General features: G+C 49.4%; 1 protein-coding gene across 1 annotated transcript in view; it reads left to right on the top strand.

Annotated features, from left to right (window-relative positions):
* PEX14 (peroxisomal biogenesis factor 14) overlaps positions 1–16,148 on the top strand; it is a 980,210-nt gene that overhangs the window by 331,810 nt on the left and 632,252 nt on the right. The window lies entirely within an intron of this gene.

Genomic DNA, 16,148 nt, shown 5'->3' with positions numbered 1-16,148 from the left:
CTGGTGGACTCTGGGACTTTGGTGGCCAGTCACTGCCCAAGTCACGCATCACATGAGTTGAGACAAAGCACCAGCAGCTATAAAGTATTTCTGTGCTAGGCAAGAGTGGCTAGAGCAACCCTTGTTGGCGGAACTATGTTTCTCTCAGACCCACCCTCACCACCCCATACTCCCACTTACCCAATTCAAACCCCATACCTGGATCGTGCCTTTCCTCCACTCCGCCACACACACTGTGTTACAAAGGCTCTAGCCAGACTGAAGAAAACACAGTGAAAGAAAATGCATTTTAATGACCAACATTAGTGTCGTTGTCCCCCAAAGCATGCAGCTGTATGCACCCTCCAGTTTCCAATCACCCACCATTCACACCTCTTAAGGGACACGCCCATGTCTGTAGCCATTCCACCCTCCAATAAACTGTAAAGACAGCTGACCCTACATCAAATCGTGATTAATTGCAGAATACAAACTCATACAGAGTAGGGTTTTGTGGCGGCTGCTCGGGAATATGCGTTATGTCCCAAGCAGCCTACTATAATAAACAAAAGCAATCCATTGCCAGCGACATAGCTCAGTTAGATGGGAAACAGGAGTATTACCAGCAGAGCCCAGGTTTGAATACCAGTAGGGGAGAAATAAAAAAAAAGAAAAGGAACTCTTGGAACAGTGCTTGGGTAACATAAAGCAATGGAAGGATGGAGGATTTCTGTGACAAGTAGATGAACGTCGCACCCTTTAGTTCCCTCCCACTTCGACCTATGCTCACAGCCTGCCTTAGCCCGTTGGCCAGTTCTCTGCAACGTGGTCCATTCAGTGTAAAATAGTGTGCTACGTGATGGAGGTGGTTCAGATCAAGATTCTCATTTCATTAGATGTGGATTGTCTTTCCACACTGAGGAGACCCAGAGAGTAGCAACAGCGAGATTCTAGCCACGTCATTGTTCACGGAGCAGTCAGTAGAGTGAAGGAGGGGCAGGCTGATCCTGAAACACAGCTGTTAACCTGTCTAACTCGTGTACAGAACCCTCCAACTTTAAAATGCTGGTATTGCATAAAGTTCATCGGGCTCAATACATTTTTTGGAAGGTCCAAGTAGGAAACCGGTAATTTTTCAACTACATATTGTGGTAACATTCGAATTAACCCTTTCAATGAGGGCCCCTTGAGGGCACGGGCAGTATAGCTCAGTGACAACGCGATGGTCCCACAAGCAAGATGACAGAGCAACAGAGGTTCGAATCCCCGGTCTGAGCTTAGAAACCTCTTCGGCATTAAGCGCGTTTACCACAACAATTATAATAATTTTAAATGTTCTGTCACTCATTTTTATTTTTAAGATCATTGTGGGGGAAGCGTACCCACTGCTTCTGAAGTGTTTTGCAAATTCAAATCCATATTTTGTCCAAAGTTACTCGCCTAGAATACTTTAAAAAGATAATTTGGCAATTGCTTTCAAATATTTATGTGGGGAATACTCCCAACCCTCTCGTTTAGCGTATAATGATCAGTCTACTTTGCACTCATTTTTCAAATATCTCCGCAAGGGAGAAGAAGGGGTTTCGTAATATGAAATGGGCTTGTAAGGCACTAGTCTGCCATTTTTGTTGGCCTCACTACACATGATTCTTTAAGAAAAGTGTGTGGGGGAGGGGGTTCATTGGTGATATAGCTGAAGAATCAGATGTGAAAACTGTGGTGTTGATGGTTTCCCTTAGAAGGACCTGGATCCTGTCTCACAATATGCTTTCTATGGTTTAGACAGAGAGCTTTGGGAACAGGTTACACGAAGGGACGAGCCCAAGATGTGACAGGTTTTTGGGTCTTATTAGCCTATAATGTTGTATTTTGGGGTATGGCTAAAGAGGAGAACTTCTAGGACTATGGCAGCTGGTTGTGTGGGATTTATGAGTGTAGTGGAAGCCAGTACGATTTCTTAGATGGGGATCATTTTGGGGAAGAAGCGAATAGGCCATACAAGGGAAAATAATCGGCAACCCTGCATTCCTACCACTAGCTTCTGGCAAACGGTTCCCATTTCACTTTCAGACATTGTCACTGTCAATCGCTCCGTGTATGTGTATGTCTCCATATCTGTTACGCGTGCTCTTCGTACTTACCGGCATGCTGGGAGGTGGCGTCGCTACTCCCGTTGGAAACAGCTCCATCAGACTTGTCAGCATCCTGGCAGACTGGGGATCACTTCTTCACAGACCCACTCAACTTTCCTATGTGCCGTCATCACTTTGCACACCGATGATAAGGATGCGCACAACGTCCGGATGGCGTTGTCAGTCGCCATGGTAACACGCTGCTGTTCGAGGGGATTGGGTCCTCCGACGTATTCCATATCTATGACAGGTAATCACCACAGCTGTGCTGCTTCGGAAACTTTTCCGGCGTCTGCGTCCTGCGTCGATGACGTCGATACGCCGACGTCGAGGACCTCCTCCGACGTCCGACGTCATCCGATGTGATAAGTAGGATGCACGACGCCTGTAGCCTCAGTTCCGTTTTTTCCGCGAACGTGTTGCTTCGTGTTTCTCGGTTCTAAGCCTCGACTCTTTGGAGTTCTGTTCTTTCTGGTTCTTCGAACCTGTTCGTTTGTGAATTTCGGCGATGTCTTCCACTTCGTCTTCAACCCCGCGTCCGGGCTTTAAGAAGTGCGGGGAGTGTGGGTCCAAGATGTCGGTGACTGACTCGCACGACGCCTGCCTCTGGTGCCTCGGGGAGGCCCACGACACGGATGACTGTGTTGACTGCCTGTCGCTCACGTCCAAAGCCTTACGCGAACGTAAGAAGAAGTTGTCGGTAGGTCGGGTGTCCAAGCCCCGGAAGTCGAAGTCGGCGGGGCTTTCGACGGATGATTCGAGGGGTGACTCTCCGCGTCATCGTCGGAAGTCTCGTCGGTCTTCTTCTAGGAGTGGGTCTCGCCACTCCTCAGCCTCTTCGAGGCATTCTCGGAAGCGCCGTCACCAGTCGCCTTCCAGGTCCTCTTCCGAGGATTCTGCCCGGCACGTCGGTTACCCCACCAGCCGTGCGACGCCGGAGGAATGGGCTTCCTTCGGGAAGAAAATGTTGGCGATTCTTGAGTCGCAGGGTACCCAGCCGTCCGCGCCCCCGAGTGGGGTCGGCCATGTGAGGTCGAGAGACGCCGCTCGCAAGAGTGGTCGGCACGAGTCACGGGAGCGGTCCCGTTCGGACAAGGAGGCTCGTTCTCGCCGTACCCGTTCCAGGTCCCGGTCCTCGACGCGTTCGAGACCGTGTGCTCCTATGAAGTCTTCGAGGAAGACGTCGACGTCTGAGGCGTCGAGGGCGTCGACAGGCTTTCTCGAGGCTCCGGCTTCGAGGACGTCGTCGACGCCATCGACGATCAGGTCGTCGAGGGACACGCTCGGGGCTCCGGCCTCGAGGGCTGTGTCGACGCCGCCGATACTGGAGGCGCTGCATCTGACGTCGACGCCGATTTCCTCGACGTCGACGCCGATCCTCTCGGCGCCGTTGCCGGTTTTCTCGGCGTCGGCGCCGATTCGCTCGACGCCATCGACGCCTTTCGTGTCGGAGGTGCCCCGTGTCACGGGTGTACCCCCTAGGAAGGCTCTGGTTAAGAGCAAGCACTCTCGGGTGCCTTTTCGCCACCTGGAATTTATTTCGGAGGCGGATGAGGATTCTGATGGCCTGGTTCCTAGTCTGGTGCCTGATGAAATTGTCTCGGGCCATAGTCAGTTTGACGATTTGAGGCAGTCACTGCATGATGCCAGTGGACTGGACACCTCCCCGGAGGTGGACTTTTGTAGGCCTGAGCCTGGCTCCCATGCCGATTCCTCGTACCGGCGCCTTATGGCTAGGGTGTCTGAGTATTTGGGATGGTCTGCTCCCCCAGGGGAGTTTGTGCAGGATGATCTGACGGACATCCTTGATGTTGGTCCCCCAACTGACCCGGTACTGCCGTTCCATATGGCTTTACAGAGAAGGGTGGCGGCGGCTTGGACTGCTCCGGAGAGTCTCCCGGCGGTGGGCAGATCCTTGTCGCGTAAATACCGTCCAGCCAGTAGCGACCCCTGCTACTTGACCAGGCACCCCACTCCGGAGAGTTTGGTGGTGCAGGCGGCCACGGCCCCGGCAAAGCAGGCGTCGTACCCTACCATCCCTCCTGATAGGGACGACAAACGTTTTGATGGCTGGGCGAAGAAAGTGTTTTCTTCTGGTGGTATGGCGCTTCAGGCGGCCAACTCCGTTTGTGCCTTGTCACGTTTCACGCACACTCTGTGGAACTGTGTTGCGTTAGCGGCTGAACATATTCCCGAAGGGGTTGAACGGGAGGGTTTCCTTGCTATGGTCCAGGATGGTAAGGATGCCATGTGTGAGTCCGTTCAGTCGGGTCTGGACTTGGCTGAATGCGTCAGTAGGTCCATGGCGGCGAGCACCGTGATACGCAGGTTTGCGTGGTTGCGGAAGTCGGGGTTTGCTCCTGATGTGCAGTCCCGGCTCCTCAACATGCCCTTTGGTGGTGAACACCTTTTTGGCAGCAAGGCTGACGAGAGCCTTGAGAGGTTGCAGACCTCAAAAGCTGCAGCGAAGTCGTTGGGCGCTGCAGTTCGCCAACCTCCGCCTTTTCGTCCTAGGGGACAGCAGTGGAGGGGTGGTTCCTTTCGCTATTACTCATCCTTCAGTAGAGCGAGAGGAGCTGGCAGTCAAAGAGGCCAACGCAGGGGTACCAGAGGTGGACGACAGGGTACCCGTGGTGCCAAGGCCGCTCGGGCAGTTGCCTCTTTGCCCTCGGGTAACGCCGCAGCCGCTCCTACTCAGTCGTGAGGCCATGTCCCATGGTTCGCCGGTTGGGGGAAGGCTGGCGCAGCATCTTGTAGAGTGGCACGCCATTACTTCAGATGTGTGGGTTCTGGAGATCATAGCCCACGGCTACTGTCTTCCCTTTCGGCACAGGCCTCGTGACAATCCACCGGGGAACCTCTCTTTGAAGTGTCCGGATCCGCTCCTTGCGCAGGAAATTCAAGCCCTGCTGGAGAAAGGCGCTATAGAACTGGTGCCTGTAGCGGAGAGGAACAAGGGATGGTATTCCCCTTATTTTTTGATTTCCAAGAAAGACGGGGGATTGAGACCCATCATGGACTTGCGCGGTTTGAACAAACTCCTCAGGAAGGACAAGTTCAAGATGGTTACTCTCTCTCAAGTCCTCCAGGCCCTTCAGCTTCAGGACTGGTTGGTGTCACTCGACCTCAAGGATGCTTACTTCCATGTGCCGATCCATCCCAAGCACAAGAAGTACCTGAGGTTCGCGGTTGGCGACTCGCACTTTCAGTTTCGGGTCCTGCCGTTCGGATTGACCTCCGCCCCGAGGGTTTTCACCAAGCTCATGGTGGTGGTGGCAGCGCATCTCAGGCAAGGGGGGATTCACGTCTACCCCTACCTGGACGATTGGTTGATCAGGGGGAGCTCTCCCGAGCAAGTCCTGGATCATCTGTCCGTCACCTGCCACTCCCTCCACAGGCTGGGCTTCTCCCTCAAATTAAAGAAGTCCCATTTGACGCCAACGCAGAGGCTCCAGTACATCTGAGCTGTGCTCGACACTTCCCTGGGGCAGTGTTTTCCTCCCCAGGTGAGGGCTCTTCACATTCAGCAGATGGTGCACAAGTTTCAACATGCCCAGACGCTCCCAGCGTTCGAGTTCTTGAGGTTGCTCGGCCTCATGGCATCCTGCATTCTTCTGGTGCCAGAGGCTCGCCTGCGCATGAGATCTTTGCAGTGGGCACTCAAGATGCAATGGTCGCAGTCCTCCGGCAGGATGTCGGACCCGATTCAGGTGCCGCCCTCGGTCGCCCAGGACCTTCTGTGGTGGGCCGTCGAAGGCAACTTGATGAAGGGGGCTCCATTTTGGCTTCCCTGGCCGGAGGTGACGATCGTGGCGGATGCATCCCTCACGGGATGGGGAGCTCATGCCAACGAGCTGACAGTCAGCGGTCGTTGGTCTCCGTCGGAGTCCAGACTCCATATCAATCTGTTGGAGCTGAGGGCCGTCAGGCTAGCCCTGAAGGCTTTTCTGCCGACTGTGCGAGGAAGGAATGTCCTGATCCTGACGGACAACACGGTGGCCATGCACTACCTCAACAAAAAGGGGGGGGCAGGGTTACTTCCTCTGTGCAGGGAGGCGATGCAGCTCGAGTTCTGGGCCATCCAGCAGGAAGTTTCGGTCTCGGCAGTTCATCTGGCCGGAGTCGAAAACGTGACGGCGGACGCTCTGAGCAGGCAGAGCGCGATCTCTCACGAGTGGGAGTTGGCTCAGGAGATTCTCCTGGAGATCTTCGCCCTTTGGGGGACCCCTCAAGTGGATCTCTTCGCCTCCAGTGTCAACCGGAAGTGCGGGAGGTTCTGCTCGCGGGAATTTCCTCCAAGAGGGGCCTTAGGAGACGCGTTCGTGGTGGATTGGTCGTTCCCGCTGCTGTACGCGTTTCCTCCAGTCCCCGTCATCCCGCAAGTGCTGCGGAGGTTGCGGAAGTTCGGTTCCCGGATGATCCTCATTGCTCCGGCGTGGGCTCGGAGGACGTGGTACCCGGACCTTCTCGACTTGTCCATCTGCCCTCCACGTCGTCTTCCCTACCGAGACGATCTGCTCTCACGGGAGGGGGGTCTGGTTCTCCATCCGGAGGTCAGATCCCTCAACCTTCACGCTTGGCTTCTGAAAGGTTGAGGTATAGGGATTGGGACCTCCCTGAAGACGTGATGGAGGTGTTGCTTTCGGCCCGAAGGCCAGCAACTAAGTCTCTGTACCGTTGCCGTTGGCGTAAGTTCTGCGACTGGTGCAGAGTTCGGAATGTGGATCCTTTTGCATGTGACATCCCCATGGTTCTGTCCTTTTTGCTTTCTTTGGCCCACAGGGGCTTGCAAGTGGGTACCATTAAAGGTTACCTGGCAGCGCTGTCCATCTTTAAGCGCTCGTCTGATGAGTGTTCTTACTTTAAGATCCCTTTAATTTCACAGTTTCTGAAAGGGCTCACTAATGTGTTCCCTCCGTCACCTTTCCTGGTGCCCGGTTGGGATTTAAACCTTGTTCTTAGGTTTCTTATGGGTGCTCCATTTGAGCCTTTACATTCTTGCCCTTTGAGGCTGTTAACTCTGAAAACTGTGTTTTTAGTTGCGGTTACTTCCGCTCGCAGAGTGAGTGAGTTACAGGCACTTTCAGTTAAGCCACCCTTCACTGTTTTCCACAAGGACAGGGTTGTCCTTTGTGTTCGTCCTTCTTTTCTTCCGAAGGTAGTGACGGAATTTCATTTAGCCCAGAAGGTTGTTCTTCCGGCATTCTATCCTCCTCCGCATCCTGGTAAGGAAGAGGAGAGGCTCCATAGGCTTGATCCTAGGAGAGCTTTAAGCTTTTATGTTTCACGCATGTCCCGGGTCAGAGTGGACGATCAACTCTTTATTGGTTATGCTGGTAAGCGTTTGGGGCAAGCTGTGACGAAACAGACTTTGTCCCGCTGGATTATTTTGGCCATCTCGGAGTGTTACCGCTTGGCGGGTAAGGACCCACCGGCTGGCTTGCGGGCCCATTCTACCAGGGGCATGGCTGCATCTACTGCCCTGCAGAGGGGTGTTCCTATTCGCAACATCTGTGATGCAGCCACCTGGGCTTCAGTACATACATGTGTACGGCATTATTCCCTCGATTCCATCAGAGGGCAGGATTTGGCCTTTGGCAAGGCGGTCCTTTGCTCTGCTCTTTGATTGGCTATTCTAAATTTGTTTATAAATTCTTTCCCTCCTCCTTGATCTGGTACTGCTTTGGGAGTCTGTCATAGATATGGAATACGTCGGAGGACCCAATCCCCTCGAAGAACAAGTTACTTTCTTACCTGGTAACGTTCTTTCGATTGGAATGGTCCGACGACGTATTCCATATCGCTCCCGCCCTGCCTTCCCCGCTGCAGAATTTCTTTTGCGATTGCAGCTTACGTTCCGCAAGGCTTTGTGTCTGACTGGCAGTTGACTTCTGTCACACGTTCTGGGGGAAAAAACTACAACTGAGGCTACAGGCGTCGTGCGTCCTACTTATCACATCGGATGACGTCGGACGTCGGAGGAGGTCCTCGACGTCGGCGTATCAACGTCATCGACGCAGGACGCAGATGCCGGAAAAGTTTCCGAAGCAGCACAGCTGTGGTGATTACCTGTCATAGATATGGAATACGTCGTCGGACCATCCCATCGAAAGAACGTTACCAGGTAAGAAAGTAACTTGTTCTTCTGCAGCATCATTGTAACCGCAGCATTCCCATGCAAGTGGTGATCGGCTGTTGGAAGGTGAATCTTCATGTTCGTTGTGCCCCGGAATTTTTCCTCTGTTGGATTCCTTCCTGTTTCAGTTTGGCCCTGCTGCTATCTTGCTCTCAGCCTTCCTCCTGGCTTTCCTGGCTGCTACCCTGCATCCAACCTTCTCTTGCCTTCCCTGGCAGCTGACTTGCTATTGTCCTGTTTTTGCCTTTCCTGGCTGTTAACCTGCTTGCAGACTTCCTTATGCCTCCTTTCTGGTTAAGCAGGAACCCCAGGACATGATGTTGCCTTCGTTGACCATCCTGTGGTGACCCTCACTCTACGCCTACCAGTTCAGTGCTTAGACTCTCTCTCCACCACTTAAATATTGGGAGGCACGTCCGTCGTTCAGAGAACCATGGACTATCTGCTAAGAGTTTTGGGAGGCAGAAATATTTGGTTCAGAGAAAGAGGTGCTTGAAATGTGAGGATCCCAGGCACCCATTTCATCTTTCTCAGTATGTTGGTTGGCAGGCTAAGAGGATCCTCACTCACTTGCTCAGGTGCTGTGCTCAGTGGCCTGCTGAGACTTTTGACCTTCCCAGACAACACCTGTCGAGGGCTGCGTGATTAATGTATTAATATCATAAGAACACATGATTTGACCCTGGTCGTATTGTTCAAATCTAAGCCGTAATCAAGTCGTGGCTGTCACTGCTTTGTGTGAATGCCAATTCCCAACTGTTGTATATGCGTGCACATTATGGGATTTGAATGAAAACATCAAAATATAGCATATAGCTTTCAGTGCAATTATCTATTATTCTCTAAATGATCAAGTTGAGTACACGGACCAAGACGTTTGCCCTCCATTGATCTATTCTGTACATCCTCTGATATTTTGAACTATATCCACTCCAGGCTTGCAATTTCAGCAGGTTTTTATTAAGACGTGTCACTAAATTAGTTTATTAAGTGCTATCACTATGGCATAATTTAAGTTATGTTTCAGTTTCTTTCAGTTGCTGGCCATTTCAAACTATATTCTTTAGAAACTGCATTAAAATATACAGTAGGAAAAAACCACATCCCTCTTTCCATGCCCTACTCTTTAAGGGGCTCCATGTGATGATATCCCCGCAAAAATGTCGCCATACAAGAATGGCGTCTTTTTTTGTGGCGATATTACCATATGGAACCCTGCAACCCCTGCTCCCATTTACCCTATATGTTGTCCCTATAATGTCGCCTATGCCGTTTCCCAGCAACTAGATGTATGGCAACACTATTTATGGGGATAATATTACCTGATACTGATAAGTGCCTCAGATTAGAGCCTGAATCAGTCACACTCGGCAGATACAAAGGGGTGTCCCAATCAGTGCGAGCAGGGTGTACAGAAGGAAAAAACACCAGATCTTGGCGGTATCTTTGTTACAAGAGAAAGCCTCTGGGGGAAAAAAGTCACAGCAACAAGCCATAGTGTATCTTTGGGGCAGGTCCACCACAATTGACTTGGAGATCATGCTGACATAAGGCCATGAAAGCACTGTGGTGCAGGTCTCTGGAAATATCAGGTAACGGCACGAGTGGGGATATGAATAAAAATAGGCTTCATTCACCTAGCAGGCCTTTGGTATTGTATTGAAACGATGAGGAGGGTCCCCTTGGCTCTGAACAGGCAGAGAGTCCTAGGGCACAGTCTGGCCAATGAAACCAGGTTAAGGCAATGGAGATATATATTGTGTGGATCCACCAGAGAAAACCGCCACTCTGAGCTCTCCATGCCATTGTTTTCCTTTTTGTTGTTAAATGTTTATATACATTTTTAAACATTCAAATCATTACAGTCGGTTATAGGCAGTGAGTTCATGGTACAATAAACAGTTCACTTTTGTTGCCACTTATGCCTCTGCTCTTTCTGCATGAAGTAATAACTATTCCCCACCCTCTAACTGCCCTCTCCCCCCCAAATCTTCCTTCATTGCCAGCTCATTCTACCGGCCCTGTGGTTGGCTATTTTGAATAATCAACAGCTCTTATGATCAGCAGTGTTTCGTGTATGGTGTAACGTTCCAGAGGGCACCCCCGTCTGGCCATGGAATCGCCCCCCCCCCAGCCAATCATCACTCGGTATTTTAAATTTGTCGCCACCCTCATCAGTGATGAGTGTTGAAATTATAGTATCCGGTCCCCACCCAAAATCCCCAAAGTGTTGTTCATGATGTACATAGAAGAAGTAGGCTGGGGGCCCATAGCATATGGGTCTGCACCGTGAATGGTCCACTTGTTCGGCCCCTCGGTCCTCACGTCTACTCTGGATGGTGTGTCATTAGGATACACCCCAACATTGTTTGTGGTGTGATTTTAATTATCGCCGAGCTTAAATAAATGGGTCGGCAAAATTCCCAGAAGTGTGCGGCCTGTGTCGACCTCGAAAGGCGTTGACGGGCGTTATGTTCCATAGAGGAAAGTTTGGCCTGCAGCGCCTGCCATGTGGATTTGGTTGGTGGTCTAATGGATTTCCAGTTGAGGATCAGGGACTTTCGGGCGGGTAAGAGTATTGTGTATGAGTTCACGCGGAAGAGGGTCTCATGCCAGTCCTCCCTCTGTGCCACGAAGAGCATCGGGCCGGGTGATAGTTCAGCATCGGCCCCATCTATGTGGGCGACCTGTCTATGTACTGTGCGCCAAAATGCCCGGATCAGTAGGCAGGACCAGAGGATGTGTCCCATGGTGCCCAGACCACCACATTGTCTCCAGCATGTCGGAGAGTGTATGAAGTCCATCCTAAATAGTTTACTAGACGTGTAGTACATCCGTTGGACCATTTGAAATTGTATATCCCTATTTCAAATGCTGAGTGAGACCGCCGGTATGGTCTCAAAGAAATCATATATGTTAACGGGGTCAAGCTCGATCCCCCAGGTTGCCAGACTATTGGGATGCCAGAGACGGATTACGACCGACATTATAGCATAAAAATCGCAAAGACGTGGGTATGACATTATGTTCTGTTGCACTGCAAGTTCGTCTGATGTCGTTGACGCCTCTCGGGTCTTTTCTGTGGTTGTTTGCGGATTACTGATAGGAGGGTGATATACTGGAGCCAGTGTGGCTCCCCTAGTCCGAGAACCTACTGAACACCTGGAAGCTAATTGGGGAGTTTTCTTCGTATATATCCATTACCTGGACATGCAGCCATGTCGTATCTTGGTTATGATGTAATTTAAAGTTGCCTGCACTCCCATCGCCCATTTTGAAGTACCAGGAACATTCACGCCAAAATATGTGACGTATGATGAGCAAATAAACCAGCATAGAGCTGCAGTAGGGCTCTGCCCAGTACCCATCAGAAGAGCAACACCTAGTGAAGTACCAATAACCAGACAACCATGGATAGTTAGGTGTCCATTGAGAAAGCCTTACCAACAATTGATATTAAATGAAGATTGCCTAAGTACCGTCCCAGAAGAAACCAAAAAGGTCTTAATGGAAGACGAATGGTGACGTCACGAGAGTCCGGACGAACTCACAGATAGAACAAATGACGAACCAAGAATGACACAGGGAGACGAAACGCCATGAGAAAAGAGATCGTGAGCTTATAGTGATAGGAAGCTATTAAAATATAAGAGTTAAGCTGTAAGCAAACTGACCACAGTCGATCAGTTTACGCCTGTACATCTGCTTGAAACCGCAAGAAAGCTAAGAAAACAGTACAGCTTGCTATGCTAGGTAGAAGAATAGTTTACATAATCTACCTCAAAATGAAGTACAGTGTTAAAAGTGCGAGTCCACTTTGCACGAAAAACAGAATCATCGTAGGTTACTAGAGGCCAAGCACGACAAACTTCATATTCTAGCAAATGAGAATAGACGGCTGAATCGAAACTCGGCAGATGCAACTCGTGCCAGAAGAGCCAAGGTCATACCAATAGAGGAACGAACAGTAGCTTCACATAATTGAAACTTAAGAACAGAATATCCTGTCTCTGAAAGGTCAAGATAAGGAAGCATAGGCAGGTGGCAAGCCGAATAAGAATTCAATGCACAAATCGAGAGAAACTAGGCAAATTCGCAGTGTCTGCATCACGTTACCAGCCGAGCGAGGAGAAGCACGAGTTCACACCTATGTGTGGCATCCGCCTAAGTAAGAGATATCAGAACTTTCCCAGACAGAAGATGCAGTTTTGAGGCCAACCACAGTAACATAATTGACATTTTGTTGCTGAAGTGATGATTGATTGTAAACTTAATTGGAGGATGGCTGGGTAGCTGAGGGAGCACCCTGCACCTGGCTGCCCATTCTGCGTGCTGCTAAGCACAGAGGAAATGTATGCATGGGTTGGTGCCAACCCAATCACAATGGACCAAATAATCTAGGCTCCTATGGTTAGTAGAGCCAATGGCACATCGTACTTTTGGTGACATCCACAATAGTCATAGTGAAGGAAGGGCTTAGACGCCCACCTGACAGTGTTTTACCCAATCCCTCACTCTGTTACCATATACATATATAGCACCTATATTAAAGTTACCTTTTCCTAACAAATAGAAATGCTTATTAACTTTTGAGTGTTACATGTCACTTATGACGAATTTTCAGTATAAATGATGTGTTTTGTATGAAGTTCAGTGGAGTTGAAGCAAGACGGACTATCGCATCACTGCTGATTGCCATGACTCCCCGTTTTTTGTACTTGTCATTAAACGGACTCCCTTTGCCAAACCATTCAGTTGTCCTTATTGACTGGTGTTGGAGTAATAAATCTGCACCCCCATCCATCTCCCCCCCCCCCAACCATCTGAAGGTGCAGCTATCTCGTCTTAAAGTACCTTTGGAGCAAACCTCGACTCTATGGTTTGGCCGGGGGTTCCTCAGTACACTTGGTAGCAGAGATTGGATGGTTATCGATTATTGATTTGAATAAGACACCTATTGACCGCCGACATAAAGTAACTCTAGGTCTTCGGCAGTATCACGAGTCCTTAGCCATTTGGCCGAGTAGACCGTGAAGCTCCCCGTAGACAGTGGTAGATTTAAAAGAAGTACTGCAGACGTGGGCCTGAAGGGACCCGTGTTCCCCACGCATCCCTTCCCATTCCTACGGGCAGCTGAACGGGCGAAAAGTTGAAGAAGGCGGTTACAAAGGCGGTGATCCTGAGGGTCCAGAGAGGAACCATGCGAACGGTGAGTGAAAAAGACTAATGTTCTGGCAAAAGTGCATGCTTTAGAACAAGTAACGGGAAAAGGTAACTATATATTGACTCGAGAATAATAAAAGGATACCGGGCAGACACCCGAAAAGAGAGCGGATACTGGGGCAGACACCCGAGAAGTGAGAGGATTCGCCTTGTAGCTACGCTGTTAATACAAGCGGCTAGAAGAAACATGTACCCAAAGTCCCACATAATAGGGAACAGATATACTACCACAACGTTTAAAGACGTCGTGAAAGGGGTACATTTACACCCCATGAAGGGGTAATAATTAGAGGCAGAGATATCTATGTCCAGCTGGTGTCTGTCTAGTCCGTCCACCGCCTGTCTTGCATGTTTTGTTGTGACGTCATATATAAAATAAAATAAAAATGTAAGTAAACCGATTTGAATTTTGTGCGATTGGGTAGCTGAGATAAAATCGCATATGAATTGAGGTTTTTTAAATAAATCAGAAAGTATAACATTTTGTGAAAATTTGGATTAGAGGTTGCAGTGTTTGGTGCTCACTCCTATTGTTAGAAGTTGGTTAAACCACACGGAAATGTTGACGAGTGTTATATAAGAAGAAAGGGAACAGATTTAAGCATGGAAGACATGACTCCATTGGCACACTTATGCAAGCAGTTGCCAAAACACGCACCCAAGCTAAAGAAATACAGTACCGAGTGGGTTAAGGGTAATGCCCACAAGATGTTTATGCCATGGCCACAAAATGGGTCTTTATCTAAAGCCATCTTACAACATATGATGACGTATTTGCATGCCACATATACAGGCATGAAGTTAGAAAAATGCCTTGCTGTTTTCGAGTTGTGGAAAATGTATGAACAGGGAAATGAGGAAGAGCCGCCAACAGATTGGATACTTAATATATGCACAGAGGGAGGTGAGACGCCTACCGCGCCACCTGCCCGACCCGAAACAAAAGTTGAAAAAGGAAAGGAAGAGGGATTATACCCGCTAAGAGAGCTTAAAGCAGCAACGGGGTATAGCAATCGCGCATATGAGTCACCTACACATAATAGTGACGAAAATCAAGGGAAGGGTAAGGATAAGAATATTACCTCCTCAGTCCCAAGGGACAAGTAGAGACTTCATGACGAAAAAAGAGATCAGGCACAGACCAGCACATCTCTCGACAAAGAGAGAGAAGGGAGGCGATGGAAGGGAAGCAAAGATAGAATTGATGATGCGAACCCAAAGGAGAGGTTAGATGAGACGCGAAGAAAGGGGAAAGAGAAGACGTTAAGTGATGAAAGGATAAGAAGGAAAGACAGACTAAGGCGAGAACAGTTATATCGCGTAGAGCAAGAGGGACAGCTCGATCGCAACCCAAAAGCAGCCAAGGATCAAGACAGACAGAAACAGCAAAGGTTAGAGGAAGAGCAAAGGATAAGTGAGAAAAGAATTAAAAGACGAAGAGATGAGGAAATGTGAAGGGCAGATGAACGTAGAAATGAAAAGGGAAAGGAAGAAGATGGGGTCAGAGAGGAGGCAAGGAAATGCAAAGAATTTGATGACGACGTGGAACACAATCGAAGACAGAGCATGCAATCTTGAATATTTGGGCAAAGAGGTTAAAAAACCTGCTCCAGTTGTAGACTGGGAAAGACATTGAAGAATTCTTTCTTGAGTACGATTCAGTACCAGGCATGTCTAGGGCAAATATTGACAATGACTTCGACACCAGGAGCATCAGAGAAACAATCAATAGAATATATGATGAAATGGGGCTAGAACAAATACCCCAAGGAAAGGGGGAAGACGTGTGCCTAGAGAGCAGTCGGCTGTATGACACTGAGAATGTCTCCCGAAGTAGTGGGAACAGGATATCCCTGGATAGATTAGAAATAAGTAGGAACAAAGAGGACACGAGAAGTCGCACTAGTTGGGGACAGACAATGTCCGACTTTGAAAGGGAGGAGCGTGAAGAAAATGAGGAAGAGGGAAGGAACAAAAGATGACCCCCGAGCGAAAAAGGAATAAGGTGGTCAGACAATAGCGAATCTGCACCAAGAGCATCTGTGTCCGCCACGCAGCCTGACCGATATGAAGGAGTATCTCACGGTCAAGGGGGGTGTCTTCGCTGCCCTATGTGGACAGACTAAGGGCATTACCATGTAGATGGCGATGCAGGAATATTACCCCTGCAATAGACAGGACAACACGTTCCAATTTCCGTTGCTCTAGAAGGGGGGAGTAAGACCGCAATATATACCATGGCCACACATGGATTGAAAAAATTTGAAAAACAAGCTTCCAGTGCTGACATCGGGAGCTGGAAAGTGGATACATGAGTTAGAAAAAATGACAGGAGGAAACACATTAGCTATAGGGGATATCAAAGGTCTCTTAATCGCCATACTTGGTGAGAGAGCTGACGACGTGTGGGCACCAGCAAGCTACCCTGGTGTAACCACAATTAATACCGCGGATGACGGAGCTCCATTTAACAATTGTAGAGCCGCAGTATGGAAAGCGCTATACTATACCCAGACTCTTCTGATATGGGAGCTATAATGACGTGAAAGATGAAGGAGTCTGAAGATCCGTTAATTTACATACAGAATTTTCGAGATCCATGGGTGCTCGAGACTCATGAATCTTGGACGAAATCTATACCTGTGTTTTACCATATATTGTGCCAAGGGTTGCCAGAG

This window comes from Ambystoma mexicanum, chromosome 8 (assembly GCF_040938575.1).
Source record: "Ambystoma mexicanum isolate Mex_15411 chromosome 8, UKY_AmexF1_1, whole genome shotgun sequence".
Lineage (NCBI taxonomy): Eukaryota > Metazoa > Chordata > Amphibia > Caudata > Ambystomatidae > Ambystoma > Ambystoma mexicanum.
The sequence above is the reverse complement of the archived record's forward strand: the minus strand, read 5'-3'. Positions and strand labels throughout refer to the sequence as shown.